The sequence below is a fragment of the Diadema antillarum genome, unplaced genomic scaffold (assembly GCF_040938485.1).
Source record: "Diadema antillarum isolate AM-2024a unplaced genomic scaffold, OU_Dant_1.0 seq00000550_RagTag, whole genome shotgun sequence".
Taxonomy (NCBI): domain Eukaryota; kingdom Metazoa; phylum Echinodermata; class Echinoidea; order Diadematoida; family Diadematidae; genus Diadema; species Diadema antillarum.
The window spans coordinates 1,171,340-1,186,419 of record NW_027271495.1 but is presented as its reverse complement, the minus strand read 5'-3'; the positions used below and the strand labels follow the sequence as shown (position 1 = coordinate 1,186,419).

At 36.8% G+C, this 15,080-nt stretch overlaps 1 pseudogene; it reads right to left on the bottom strand.

Moving 5' to 3' along the window:
* Positions 1 to 15,080, bottom strand: part of LOC139734914 (uncharacterized) — an 88,717-nt pseudogene that overhangs the window by 33,972 nt on the left and 39,665 nt on the right.

The following is a 15,080-nucleotide window of genomic DNA, read 5'->3' as shown; positions in this document are numbered from 1 at the left end:
ATAGACCCATGTATACCAATCCACGTAATTGTACTTAAAACTGAATCCCAATCAAATTCGACGTGTCATCGTATATAATAACAACTTTTTGTCGTCCTTTTTACCTGTAGTAGTGCACAGCATACCTTTATACTAGAAAAACAAGAAACGGAAGCCATGATAGATTACGAAACATGGTTTTTAGACACCGTTAGAAACCGTTTTTCCTTTTTCGCTCATGACGAGGAATCAAGAAATATCCTTAAGAAGGCAAACGCCAAGCGACGTCTAGATTTCATATCGCAAATTTGTACGTATAGTGTTTTTTATGAAAGTTCATTGACCCTTGACCTTGTCGACTTCACCAATATTATGAACTTGACTAGCATCTTAGGGTGATATAGGCTACCAATGATGTGATTTTTGTGGTCACAACTGAAAGGTCTGCAAAGTTATTGACAGGACACCACAATGATACAGTGCTTATCAGGGTAAGTCCACTATTAATAGACTTTTGACCTTGTCGGACTTCACCTATATTTGAACTTGACCAGCATTTTTAGCTTCTGTACATGTGGTGTGAGAATAGGATGACGACTAAATCTTCAGTCCACATCGGGGGAGAGTGGGAGATACACTGGGTTTCAAACGAAATCCCCAACAACCAAACCAAACAAAATTTCATCAAGATATAGGGGAGGAAAGAGAAAAAAACCGGATAGGGGACAGTGTAGGTTGGGACAAAAAACTCACTTTTTCCGTACGTTCCGGATGGACACGTCTCGTTACATGTTGATCCTGTCCACCCAGGTTCGCAGTCACACAGGCCATTGATAGAGCTGCATGTCCCCGTGTCAGTCCGACAGAGACATTGACCACTGCAATTACGGCCATACGTACCAGCAGGACACAGAATTGAACAATCTTCCCCTAAAACAGAACGAAATTCAATCGTCAACCAGCAAAGACATATACAAACACATGAATTATTGGTAGATTCCAGATAGAATATCATTACATTAATGAATTGAGAACGGATAGTTGAAATTTCGTTTTAAAACAAAAAAGTGGGGGAGTTGTGGCATAGTGGATAAGAATCGACTCCCCAGTGGAGACCTTAGTGCTGACGTCCTTGGACAAGATGCTTTGCCCACAATCAATGTCCCTCTCGACCCAGATGTATAAACGCTATGGTAATGATAATGGCAGGGCCCTCTGGTAGAGCAGTGGCATGCACACTGAAGAGGCTACCCTAGGTAAATATCAAGACCTTATTATTATTACGTATACTATCATTAATACGTAACAAAAAGGATGGTGGGAAATGGAATATACACACATACAAATATCACACACATGCACACATACGAAAACACATAACCCTGCTTGAAAGATCACAGTTGTCCCACAGTGAAAAAAAAAACAATGTGAAACAGTGTTAACACATTGTGAACACAAAGTGAAATCTCTCTACACATGCAGTTCAATTCGATCATTTTAATAATGTGAACACAGTGCATCAATTAACAGTGTGAAACAGAACATAGGCCTAAGTGAAAACACCACCCGGCAGTGTGAAACTATCTTCACACTGTTAAATTCGAGCGGTTTTCACATAGTCGAACTTATGTGAAAACATTGTGAACACACTGTGGGACACTGTGCTATTTCCAGCAGGGGAAGCACTTTAGCGACTACCATAATCAAATGGACTAGATTTAGTTAAACACCATTCGCACAGATCATTGCTTAATTTGTAAATCGAGAGATATGGAATGAAAATACGAAATACGAATCGGGAAATTGAAAAAGAATATGATACAAAATCAAACGAGAGAACATCTGTCATTATATCACGTATCGCCTTCAGGGTTTAAGGGATCCCAAATAGTATGATGTGTTTTAGGTTTGTTAATATCATAATATCTTAAAATATCGTATCGACAAAAATATTAATGACAATAGGTGAAAAATGACAAATAGTGAAAGAAAACTGACTTACAAACAAACATTCGTTAAGAACTGGGAAATAGCAGAACTTCGCTAGTTTTCGAAAAGAAAACATGACTATGTTTTAAAGTGTATGACGATTTGTGCGATATTTCTGAATGATCGAGAAAACACTACACTTTTCAACCAAGGATAACATGCGACCTGTGGTAGTGGACCCTTCAAAAACATATTGGATCAGGATGTCTCTAAATTAGTCTAGCAGCCAGAAAGGGTCCCCGTGCACCCCCCCCCCCCCCCTTAAAACAAAATTCTACGATATGTTCGAAGATCGTCAGAACCTGCATTTTCCGAATCCGGTTGTCGCCAGCGGAAAAAAAAAAAAAAAAAAAAAGGTTGTGTGCGCGTCTTATTTGCATATTTCTAAAAATGGCCGCTGCCCGTTGCTAGGAGACAGATTATTTTTGAATAACTTTAGTTAGGAATAACAAATTACCATAAAAATGGTATCATTTTGAAGAGAATTAAATTTCCTACAAGTTGATACCCCATTTGATGGGATAAAATAGTTGTTGTCATGAAATATTAAGGAAGAGATTATGTTTTTAAACATTTTTCTAAAAAAATACGGAATCTGGTTATAATGTTCTTTTCTATACAATTAATATGCATTTACAAATAACATTTGAATTTTCCTAAAATCGTCCCCAAGCATAGCTATTATCATGTGAAAGCGGCTTTCCAATACACCAATTCCTTTTAAAGTTACACGACATTAAAGGGGATATGATTCAATAGGTTTTACAGCAACATTTACGGGTTATCATGTCTCCGCGCAATTGCGTAGGTTCTGTATGTGGGGTTTGTTGTAGATCATTGCTATCTATCGATCAAATCTCATCGAAGTCGGGGAAGAAAGAAAGAAAAATTACACTTTCTATTCCTTATATGAAATTTTTTTTTCTATTCTGTGTTACCAAACTCAATCCATTCAGCTTCCCATATCAACAGTTTCTTGTCTTTTTGGATTCCCTCCAAGAACGTGGAATTAATCACAACTTATCTGATATCAAAAAAGTTAAAGAAAAAATCAGACACGACAGTTTCCTCTTATTCGAAGATTAAAGTATAAAAAAAGAAGAATCTTATGCTAAAAGCGCTAAGAAATAAAGAACTTGTTAAATGGCCTTTCAGAGTTTAGAATGAAACATGGCTATCTTATTTTTTCCAAACAAAATGAAGGGAAGTATCTGTGCAGTTCAAGTCGGCCCATACTGGGTTACATCATAAATTCTTCAGAAATGGTCCCCGTTTACCCCCCCCCCCCCCCCCCCGAAAAAAAAAACAAAGAGAAAATCTAAGATATGTTCGAAGATCGTAAGAACCTGTATTGTGTGAATCTGGCTGTCGCCAGCGGAATAAAGGGTTGCGCGTACGTCTAATTTGCATTCTTCTGAACTTTTTGAATACTTGAAGAGTTTGTTCGCAAAAGCCGATAAGTCCATATTTGCCAAATGGAGATACATATGTATTTGCGATTAAAGGTCAAGAAAAATAAAGAGAACAATAAGAAATTATTTGCTTATTTTGACCATAACTTTTAAAATGTACCTTTATATGTAGTGACCAATATATCATTTAAAAGGTATTATTTTGTACTTTCCGACAGAGACCGTACTTCAAAATCCTCAAAAATAGACTTATCGGTTTTTGCGAACACACTCTTCAACTTTAGTTAAGAATATCAAATTACTATAAAAATTGTATCATATTAAAGAGAATTGAAGTGAATTTCCTACAAGTTAATACCCCGTTTTATAATAGTTGTTGTCATGAAATACTGAGGAAGGATTTTTTTTTTTACATTTTTCCCAAGAAATACGGATTTCAGTAATGTTTTTTCCATACATTTAATTTCTGTTTACAAATAACATTGGAATTTTTAAACCCCATAAATAAGTATTATTATGTGAAAGCGGCTATTCAATACACCATTAAAGGGAAAAGGTTCAATACGGTTATACAGAAATTCAAGGGTAATGTCGACGGCCGCACTTGCGTAACACGTGTAATACTATAATAATCATTGCAAGTATGAGACCCTATCACTTCTTACATGCAAATTATTGATTAAATATCATTAAATCTTGTGGAATATGAAAGAAAATTAAATTTTCTATTCGCTATCACCTTTGATCTACTCAGCTTCACTTTTAGTTTACGTCTTTTTTCATTAAATAGAGTGAAGGCCTTACGAGAGGTGTAATTTCATGACGGCCGAAACGGGCTTACCTGGATAGGGGTTTCCAACATATTGATATTAATCAAACTTCTCTTCATCAACTCTTATTCTTCTCATCATCTTCACACACATACTCACACCTCCAGCATCACACACAGGCATTCATGCAGGGGAAATGAGCTCAGTCGTGAATTTCGTGAATTTATTGAATACGACATTACTGCATTCATGGAACATCAAACTCGAATGCTTTATTTAGATGTCGAAATAAGAGATACATGTATACCGCACAAGCGAAATAATTCTCACCATGCTCTAGCATGAAATCAATTTATTTTTATATGATAAGATCGCACATACGTGTTCTCATTCTTTGGTGGTTCGCCTGGTGGTTTTTAAACATATTGCTCATACGTTTATTATTGCCAAGAAATTAATAGATAGATTACAAATACCAAGGAATGGCATTGATAAAAATGAATAGTTGCAAGTCAAATCCAGTCGCTTTCAAATTCTGTTTGTTTTTTTTTTTAATTAAAAAAAACTGAATTCATGCATTTAACTTTATTATATGGCTGATTTAAATGCAACACAATGTAAACTTGGTTGTTAAATACGTTAGGAGTGACTAATAATCAATATTATACAAAAATGAGAGAGAGGGAGAGAGAGAGAAAAAAAAATAATGTTCTGGTTATAAAGTAGACCTTAATACATGGATCTATAAAACATGAGGGGAAATGTCAGAAGGAACATTAACCACGCATGCGTGTATGTATGTGTGCATGTATATACTATAACTATGTGTATATGATATATATATATATATATATATATATATATATATATATATGTATCACGTTTATATTTATGCAGGTTTGTATACGTTTGTGTTGTGTGTGTTTGTGTTCAAGGATATGTGTATGTTAACCCTAACTAGGCCGGGGGGGGGGGGGCCTCCGAGGCCCCCCCCCCCCCCCCTCGACGTTCCGCGCGATGTATCGCAATCGCAAAAAGCTATCGCCGCGACGTTTCATGACTTTTTTCTTTCGAGTCTCCCGCATCTTTTGACACCAAATTTGCGACGCCCGGGCGCGCGGTTCCGAAGTTACGCATATATACATGCATGTCAGACCAAAAATTGCTCAATAACGTGAATTCGTGTACAATTTCAATGCAAACTGTGCTTGCAGGCAAATTTCATAAAAGCATGATTATTTTGGTGTTTTATTGATCAAAATCAATGAATAACATATTTTCTTGTTCGGAGCGATGTCGCGAACAAATTCCATCGAAAAAACAATGAAAAACATAAAGTAGAAAAAACAAAGAAATACATAAGAAATTAAAAAAAAAACAATAAAATACTTAAGAATTTTTTCTGATATCACAATTTTTTTAATTACATTTGCTAAGGATACTAAAAAGAATATTTACACCAAAAATGTGCCTGTTTTGAGCTTTATTTTGTGATTTATACCAAATAGTCTGATTTCATGCATCATTATGCATAAATTAGCATAATTTAGCATAAATGATAATTTTTTTGAAAAATTAACTTCATGGTATTTTAGATTACATCATAGGCAATGTGTGTGCCAATTTTCTTCGCGATCGCGCGGTCGACGGCCGAGATCTGGAGGGGGGCCTGGGAGCCCCCCCCCCCCCCCCCCCCGGCTCTATCAACTACCTAAATAGCCCGGCCTAGTTAGGGTTAAACATTAGATATATTCAGAGTGTAAATGTTTAACCACAACGAATACAATATTTTCATGTTTTCCACAGAAATTAGACATCTATTATGATTTAGATAAATTTGCTAAAATGATTTGAAGTGTATCTGCTATAAGCGTATCTGACGTGCAATCCACTAGAGCGCATGTAAGTTGCGCTGGAATAACAACTCATGCATGAATCAAATACACCATCCAATGTTTTCAGATATCCATGCCCTACTCGTCCGCCGATTCTTTTTAGGTATAAGAGTAAATATAAATGTGCATGATCGATACCCAAAAGATTGATTGACATTGCACGTTAAACACTTTCACTAGGTTCCCATTGTCGCGCGTCTCGATATCAATGCTAATATATGTAATACTATCTACCACAAATCGATTCTTAGTCTACGAGTGATCGTGGTGATCTTATCATGGCTTATCACATCTTGAGGTCTATGGTGTTAATCGTGTTGATCGTAGAAGAATTATTGGACAGTTCGAAAAATTACTACGATCAACACAATGTCTATGACATCAAGATTTGATTATCTGATGATCAGCACGATTAGTCCCCGAGTAAGACACGATTTCGGGTGAATCGAGAAAGTGGAACCAGCTTAGTGAATTCCACGAGAGTGTAACGTACCATAAAGGATAATCAACACGACAGTTTCAATACCGTACATATCAATATTTACATATTTTCAAAGATTACTTCACCTATGTAATCTAGATTCTTTTTTTATGCCTCCGCCACGAAGTAGTGCCGGAGGCATTATGTTTTCGAGTTGTCCGTCCCTTCCGTCCGTCCTTCTTTCCGTCCGTAATGAATTTTGTGGACAGCGTAACTAAAAAACCTTATGAGGTACGTATCCTAATGAAACTTGGCATGTATGTGTATTGGGGGTGAAATTGTGCCCATCAACTTTTGGGTGCACATGCTCACGGTCAAAAGTCAAAAGGTCGAGGTCAAATGCTTAAAATTTCACTATTTCCCCCATATCTCTGCAATGCCTGAAGATATTTTCTTGAAACTTGGTGTATACAGGTATTACCCAATCAAAATTCACTGGTAAAAGTTTGGGGTCATGAAGTTAAGGTCAAATGTGAAAAGGTCAAGTGAAAGTGTTAAAATTTTTAATTTTTTTCTCTGTATCTTGGATATTGTTCAAGGTATCTTCATGGAACATATAGTATATATGCACGTACGGACTGAAAGTGATTATCTAGGGAAGTTGGGGTTCATGGGGTCAAAGGTCAAGGGCAACACTTCAAAATTTTACTATTTCCCTCATGTTTATGCAATGCCAGCAGTACTTTTTTTAAAACTTGGTGTATGCATGAAATAACCCAAAATAGAGAATCTTTGGCATTTTTTTTTTTTGCCAAAAAGGTCAAAGGTCAAAGATCAAGTGAAAGTGCTGAACTTACTTCTTCCTCCATGTCTCGGAAGTGGCTCATGGTATCCTGAAACTGCTGATAGTGCCTGATAGTGATTCTCTTATGAATTTTAGGGTCAAAGGCCAGATGAAAATGGTAACAATTTTCTACTCAATACAGAAATTGCACTTTTTCTCCATACCTTGAAAATTACTCAATGCATAAACTGATGAAAGGGTCAAAGTCAAGTTAAGGTCCTAAAATTCCCAAATACATGCTCTCCTATTCATCCAATTAAACCTAGGTCAAGGAGGGTGAACATTCAACACATACTGTGACAAACATGCCATTATAATATTTTGCCAATTTTGTGAAAATGTAATCACACATCGTCCACATGTACTATAAACCTATTAGGAGAATCATGCATTATGGCGGAGGCATACCAGTTGTCATAGCGACATTTCTAGTTTGATATTACAACGAAGATTAAGACTATTATTAGCAATTGGTAATTAAGTGGTGTACGAAGACTAACTCAAACAATACATCATTATTTGAGTGGCTATTGTAATGTACAATTGATAAAAACCCAATAAATCTGTTTTTCAGGTTATACAGTGCGTATCAAAAAAAGGTAACCCAACTTTGGCGGGCTACTACTTTACAATTGTCAGCTATGGAGAGCTCAATGTTTTAATTTTAATGATATCACAAGCCATCGAAAGCTATGCTGCCGGCTGAAAGCAATAACAAATTTACTTCTTGTACATTATAGAAAGAAAGGCCACGCGAAAGTAACAAGATTAATGCCCTGTTACTGGGAATTGAAAACAATAATGACATTGTTTCCATTCGTGTTGTGTCGTTGGTTGTCGGCGTCTTTCCTTTCAAAGAGTGTGATTAGTAGGTTAATAGATGTCGGCGTTATAAAGCTTGTATAATATAACAATATTGGTCACAGTTTATTATTCCGAAGGTTCATTTTTTTCCAAAGGTTCGTTATTCCAGAGGTTCGTCATGATATAGATAAACGGGCCCAACCAACGACACAATACGAATGGAAACAATGTCATTATCGTTTTCAAATTCCCAGTAACAGGGCATTTAATCTTGTTACTTTCGCGTGGCCTTTCTTTCTATAATATACAAGAAGTAAATTTGTTATTGCTTTCAGCCGGCAGCATAGCTTTCGATGGCTTGTGATATCATTAAAATTAAAACATTGAGCTCTCCATAGCTGACAATTGTAAAGTAGTAGCCCGCCAAAGTTGGATTACCTTTTTTGATACGCACTGTCTAACCTGAAACACAGATTTATTGGGTTTTTATCAATTGTACATTACAATAGCCACTCAAATAATGATGTATTGCTTGAGTCAGGTAACACAGAATAGAGAAAAAAAAAACATTTTTATTTCATATAAGGAATAGAAAGTGTAATTTTTCTTTCTTTCTTCGCCGATTTCGATGAGATTTGATCAATAGATAGCAGTGATCTACAACAAACCCCACATACAGAACCTACGCAATTGCGCGCGGAGACATTATAACAATTAATATTGCTGTAAAACCTATTGAACCACAAGGAATTGGTATATTGGAAAGCCGTTTTCACATGATAATAGCTATGTTTGGGGGATAATTTCAGGAAAATTCAAATGTTATTTGTAAATACATATTAAATGTATAGAAAAGAGCATTATAACTAAATTCCGTATTTTTTAAAAAAATGTTCGAAAACATAATTCCTTCCTTAATATTTTATGACAACAACTATGACAACAACTATTTATCCCATCAAATGGGGTATCAACTTGTAGGAAATTTTATTCTCTTCAAAACGACACCATTTTTATGGTAATTTGTTATTCCTAACTAAAGGTATTTATTATATTCAAAAATAATCCGTCTCCTAGCAACGGGCGGCCGCCATCTTAGAAATATGCAAATTAGACGCGCGCGCAACCTTTTTTTCCGCTGGCGACAACCTGATTCGGAAAATACAGGTTCTGGCGATCTTCGAACATATCGTAGAATTTTTTTTTTTTTTTTTTTGGGGGGGGGGGGGGGTGCACGGGAACCCTTTCTGGCTGCTAGACTAAATCTCGTGTTCTGTAATGCTGTTGGATCTCAAACAGATATAGCATGCATTCCCAGAATCTCAATACACTAGGCCTATGCACCACGCCCCATTACGTGTTAAGTGCTGAGGTTTATCTTTCAACACACATCACTGGCGGAGCATCGTAAGCTTAGGTCTATACTTACCAATGCATGTTTTCTACGTGTTTCTACACTTGAGGGATTCTTACACTTGCAATTTTTTTGCTTAGTCCCGTACCAACGTTGGAGCTAAGGAGGGGGGGGGGGGGCTTAGCCCCACCGTTGGTACGGGACTTTCCTTTAATAGCCCACTTTCTGTTTACACTTGTTTTTGCCAAAGTGGGCAGCCCCACCGATAATCCTGTACTATCTGGCCCTGCAAAAAAGCAGGGTTAGCACCGCAAGTGCGGTGATAACCCCGCAGTTGCGGTGCCAAGCAAGTGACTTTAAACAGAACGAAGAAATAATCCGGGGCTAAGCAACGGAGACGAAGACCGACCCCCCACTGACCAATCAGAAACGAGGTAATCAAGTGCTGCCGGTGCGTGCGTGGGCTTGTACGGTGCACAGCGTAATCATGAATATTCATGTGGTTTGGAAATTACGGGACTCAGAAATACAAGTGTAAAAAGGTCAGTTTTCTCTTTAGCCCAGGACAAGAGTTTAGTACGGGATTTATTGGCGAGTGTACACAAAGCTGAAAAAAAAAAATGGTACGGGATTAACGACAGTCCCGGGTCAAAGAAAGTACGGGTTTAAGAAACACAAGTGTAAAAAGGGCTTTAGTGCTCGATAATTCTCATCTCACCCATCCTTCCCGGGGGACACTTGCACTTCCCAGTCACGTGGTCGCATGGCACATCGTCTGCGCATGCGCAGCTCTCATTACAGTTGTGGCCGTAAGTTCCCCTCGGACATGTGTCTTCGCATCTCGACCCAGTGTAGCCCGGTAGGCAGGAGCAGTTACCTGGACTCGTGCACTCTCCTTGCCCGTCGATGCACACCGGGTCGCACACGGCTATGGACAACGAAAGAACACACGAACAGAATAATAACCATCATGCGAAAATTGCACTAAATATGAGAGAAATACACGTATACAACCACAATCATGCAGACTGCTGGCGTCAAACCTGGCGACCTACCGGTGGTGTTTGTTATTCCGAAGGTTCGCAATAATATGAAAATTAAATAAAATTCGTTTATATTACAGAGGGTCGTTATTCCGAAGCACCAGAAATTCCCTATACCTAACTATTTTTGTTAATGCGAAAATGGAGCATGGTCCGGTTATCCGGACATTAGTTGTGTTGATATTCCGCAGGTACATGTACAACTGCTTGTACGTTAGTCCGAAAATAGAGTAGGATAACCAGAATACATCAGAAAATGAAAAATACATTGTAGGTCCGTTCTATCGCACCTTTAGGAATTACAAACCTTATTTCATTTTTCGGATCAACGAACTTTGGGAATGAAGAACCTTCACTCAAGGATTAACAAAACCTTAGGAGCAGCTTAAGAACCTTATTTCATTTTGATTAACGAACGTTCAGAATAACGTATCTTCGGAATAACGTACCTTGTTTCATTTTCGGATTATACGAACCTATATTATGCAAATTACACACTTTCGAAATAACGAACTTTAACCGCGCCCTACAGGTCTACCTCAATTAGAAGTGAAGTTATGTACCTTTCATTCTGGGTTGATAATTCACAAACAGTAATCAAAGTGGCTCACAATAACATTCTATTACAACACGGGTGTGAGAGTAGGTCTACTTGCAGAAAAAAAAAAGGTCCGAAAATCTGAAACTTGTGGGGAAAAAAAGTATGAAGTGAGGACTAAACTTTTCATCATATTCGTGTGAACTGAGAAAAAAAAAACCCTGAAAAGTGGGTTCTGGGCAAAGTAAAAAAGGGGGATTCAACCAAAAGAAGAAGGCCTGAAATCAGATTACACTCTGAACTCTCGCAGCAGTGTTACAGATACCAATACAATGCATGCTCCACTGAGCACAAACTAAAGCAACCAAACATCAAATTAACAACGACCATGACCACAAAGACATGAAAATGGTACACATCGGCACAACGAGAAAATGTCTGACGAGCTTTATTCATTTCTATTTCCTCCCATAACAAAGTATATTTCGATAACACATACAACTACACTCTACGATAGACGACATGAGCATTGTATACTGACGAGTCATTCACAGCATTGTGTTTATTCTTTAATAGAAATGGTACATGTATTACATACGGCTCATAACAAACAAAGATGATATAACCAAAGAAACATGTAATATAATGTACGCCATCCTCAGAGTGTAAATTGGTAAGTGTCAAGTGCATGGTACTCACATGATTATCTGACTTTAATTACTTTGCGATTTTTATGTAAACATTCGTTTTCGTGCACGTTGCAATAATGCAATCTCGGCTATGTATTTTCGGATCGATCATTCAACTCGTCGACAAGTGCATAACTTGCTAATCGATGTGTGTTTTGAAATATTGATAGAGAGACTTTATTCAAGTTTTTATGTACGCTTACAGAACAACTCCTCTTAGTATTAAAGTTAACCTTGATATGCTTATTAAAAAAAAAACTTAAACAAATAAATGGAAATGTTTGACTGAAATCGGGCCAAATATATATACGGAAATGTAATCAAACGTCATAGACCCGATATTGATCAATCTAGAGTTACAATGTTACAAGTTTCTTTAAAATCAGAGACCCCAAAAAATCATTTACATATAAAGGAAGAACAAGAGAACATACTAGTTTTAATACATACATTATCTCTCTACATTTTTCATTAATCAAAGGCTTGATAACTCAAATCATTACGAAAATATCCTTTTCCTTTATTAATAATTTTTACCTTCACCACCTCAATCAATAACTTCACTATCATGACAAATAATCGTTCATTCATTCATTTATTAATTTATTCATTTTTTCGATGAATGACAAAAGAAATAAATGAACGAAAAACAATCGTTTCTGTTGTAATAACTTGTGTCGCATATTTACGAATCGTCAACAATGTCGTAGGTTTGGATTGGTTGATTGAGCCCCAGTTGGTATATTTGTGTAGGCTAGCTATGGAATAATCATGCGCGGAATCGAGGAAGCCGTTCATCCTATATTGTTCTCGTCTAAGACGTTATGTACGCGGCGTGGTCACTGCTACTAAAATAGCCCTGTTTTCACAGACGATACCCCGAAAACGTCGGGACAAAGTCCGGAGAAGAAAATTTCTCTCCTCGGACAATAAAACTGCAGGAGAGAGAGCGATGGGTACCGTTTTAACAGACACACACTGATAACCTTCTCCTGGTAGGTAACAACCTATCAGCCTATACCCGTTCGTGCGCGAAGGGGCTGTGGTGACAATCCGTGCACGTGTTGAGTTCAGTTCAGTCCATTTTTTTTTTTTCACCATCAAGCATAAAAAATAATGAAACACAATATTATACAATATAACAGCGTGCTTAAAACGATCACATAGTTTGATTAATTTCAATCAAGGAAAAAGAAATACAAAACAAAAAGTAAACACCTATAAAATTTATGGGTGTTCACCTATACTTTATTGTCATTCTTCAAAGCATCCCTATCAAATAGGGATGCTTTGAAGAATGACAATAAAGTAGGAATGGAAAAAGAGCGGTCCACTGAAAAGCTAAGCTCGCGGCCGGCGCCACGTTCTTTATAAGTGAAAAAAAGGCTTCAGCGCAACTTTCTGTTTCCACTTCCAAAATAACAGACATTACAACAACAAAAAATGGCCTTATCCCGCGCTTCATCGACTGGCAAACGTCAAAAGCTTAACCACTTTCTTTTTTTTCTGGTGCCACTTCCGGGGTGAAAAAAAAAAAAAACAATGCGGGAAGGGTGGCCCAAAGTGGTGTTACATGCTATGTAATCCCGCAGTTACTTGTATGTACCCGAAATGTGAAAAAAAAAAGGTGGGGGGGGGGGGCGATCCCCCGGTTCCGCCGCAATATATGGATCACTCAAGATATGATACATACATAATGCATCATCGTTATGTATTCATAAAGTAAGTACTTTAAAGTGCAGAAAATACAATTCCAGGCAAATCTAGCAATGTTCAAGTTACAGGCACTATTCGATGAGCAGTATTTACCCAACAGAAGAATGGTGAAAAACAAAACAAAACGTAAGAAACACACAATAGTGGATATAGTCCAGTCAAAATATGAAATGACCCACAACTAATTGCAACAGAAACGATTCCACTTGCATTTGACCCGGAAGAGCTATCAAAATAACATATTAAAAGTTCCCTAAAATTCGAGTGGTGGATCAGTGTCTAATTTGCATAAATTCAAAATGGCCGCCATACAACCTATTTATGCCTATATCTGGGGATATGTAACCTACAGAAAGTAAATTCCGGTGTCTAATCCTATGTTTTTTAGGTCAAGGAATACAAATATGTTATGTATAGCAACTTTCAAACATCCTTTTATATAGTTTTTGCATATATTTGCATATAATTACATGCAAAATGGCCGCCATATTGCCTGCGCAAGCCCGTATCTTCGTATATCATTAATGTAGTACACTCAGGAATAAGTCGCTATATATCTGGACATAAAACCGCAGAAAATAAATTCTGGTGTCCAAACCTATAGATGTTTTTTAGGTCAGGGAATACAATTATGATATAAGCAGTAACTTTCAAACTTCCCTTTATACATTTTTTGCATATATTTCCATTCAATTAAATGCAAAATGACCGCCGTAGTGCCACTACAGGCTTATATTTCTATCTGTAAAAGGTACCTAGTGATGGTGTCTGTGGTCTTAATTTTACTACTGAGAATCACTGATGTAGAATACGTTCCACTCAGCAATAGTTACCTATATTTCACTAAAAATTTGTATATATTTATACATAAATCTATTCAAATTACTACCGTGAATATGATTTCAGATATACGAATACAAGCTGCAGAAGGTTGATTGTACTGTAATGTCTCATCCAAGATATCAAGGGAAAATTGTTATACCATTTAAAACCTTGATGATTATCCTTCACCTAGTGTGTATATTCTTGCATTTATTAAAAGTATTGTATTACATTGTACTCACATTTTCTTGAGATACAGCCTCAAAACAGAGAACAACTGTAAGTAGCATCGAACAGAACATATCTTTATTAACTGTAGATTCAACTTATCTTCCAAAGTGTGCTCAATAGGTACACAAATATTAAAGTCTAAAATTATGTAGTAGGAATCGTTAAAATATTTCATGATTGCATGATATCTAATGTATTATGTTTTGTAATTTGCCCTCATGTTTACTGCTTATTACTTGTGTCTATGTTGCAATTCTTTATTTCTTCTCTCTCTTTTTTTTTTTGCCAAGGGGGGGGGGGGGCATGTCATCAAGTTCATGATTATCCATAAGCTACTCTACAAAAGTTTAATGAGTTTGGACATATCTCATATAGCTTTCAAAGTGTGCTTACGGTACACAAAAATTGGTCTTAAATCATTCAGCAGGTTTTTTTTTTTTCAAACATCTTTTTTCTTGCCTACGATGATTTACATCCATGTTTAGTTGATACTTGTGTCCTTTGTTGCAAAACTTTTGGTAAAGGCATGTTTATCAATGAGCAACATATGACCGTGATAATTTGTATGGAAGT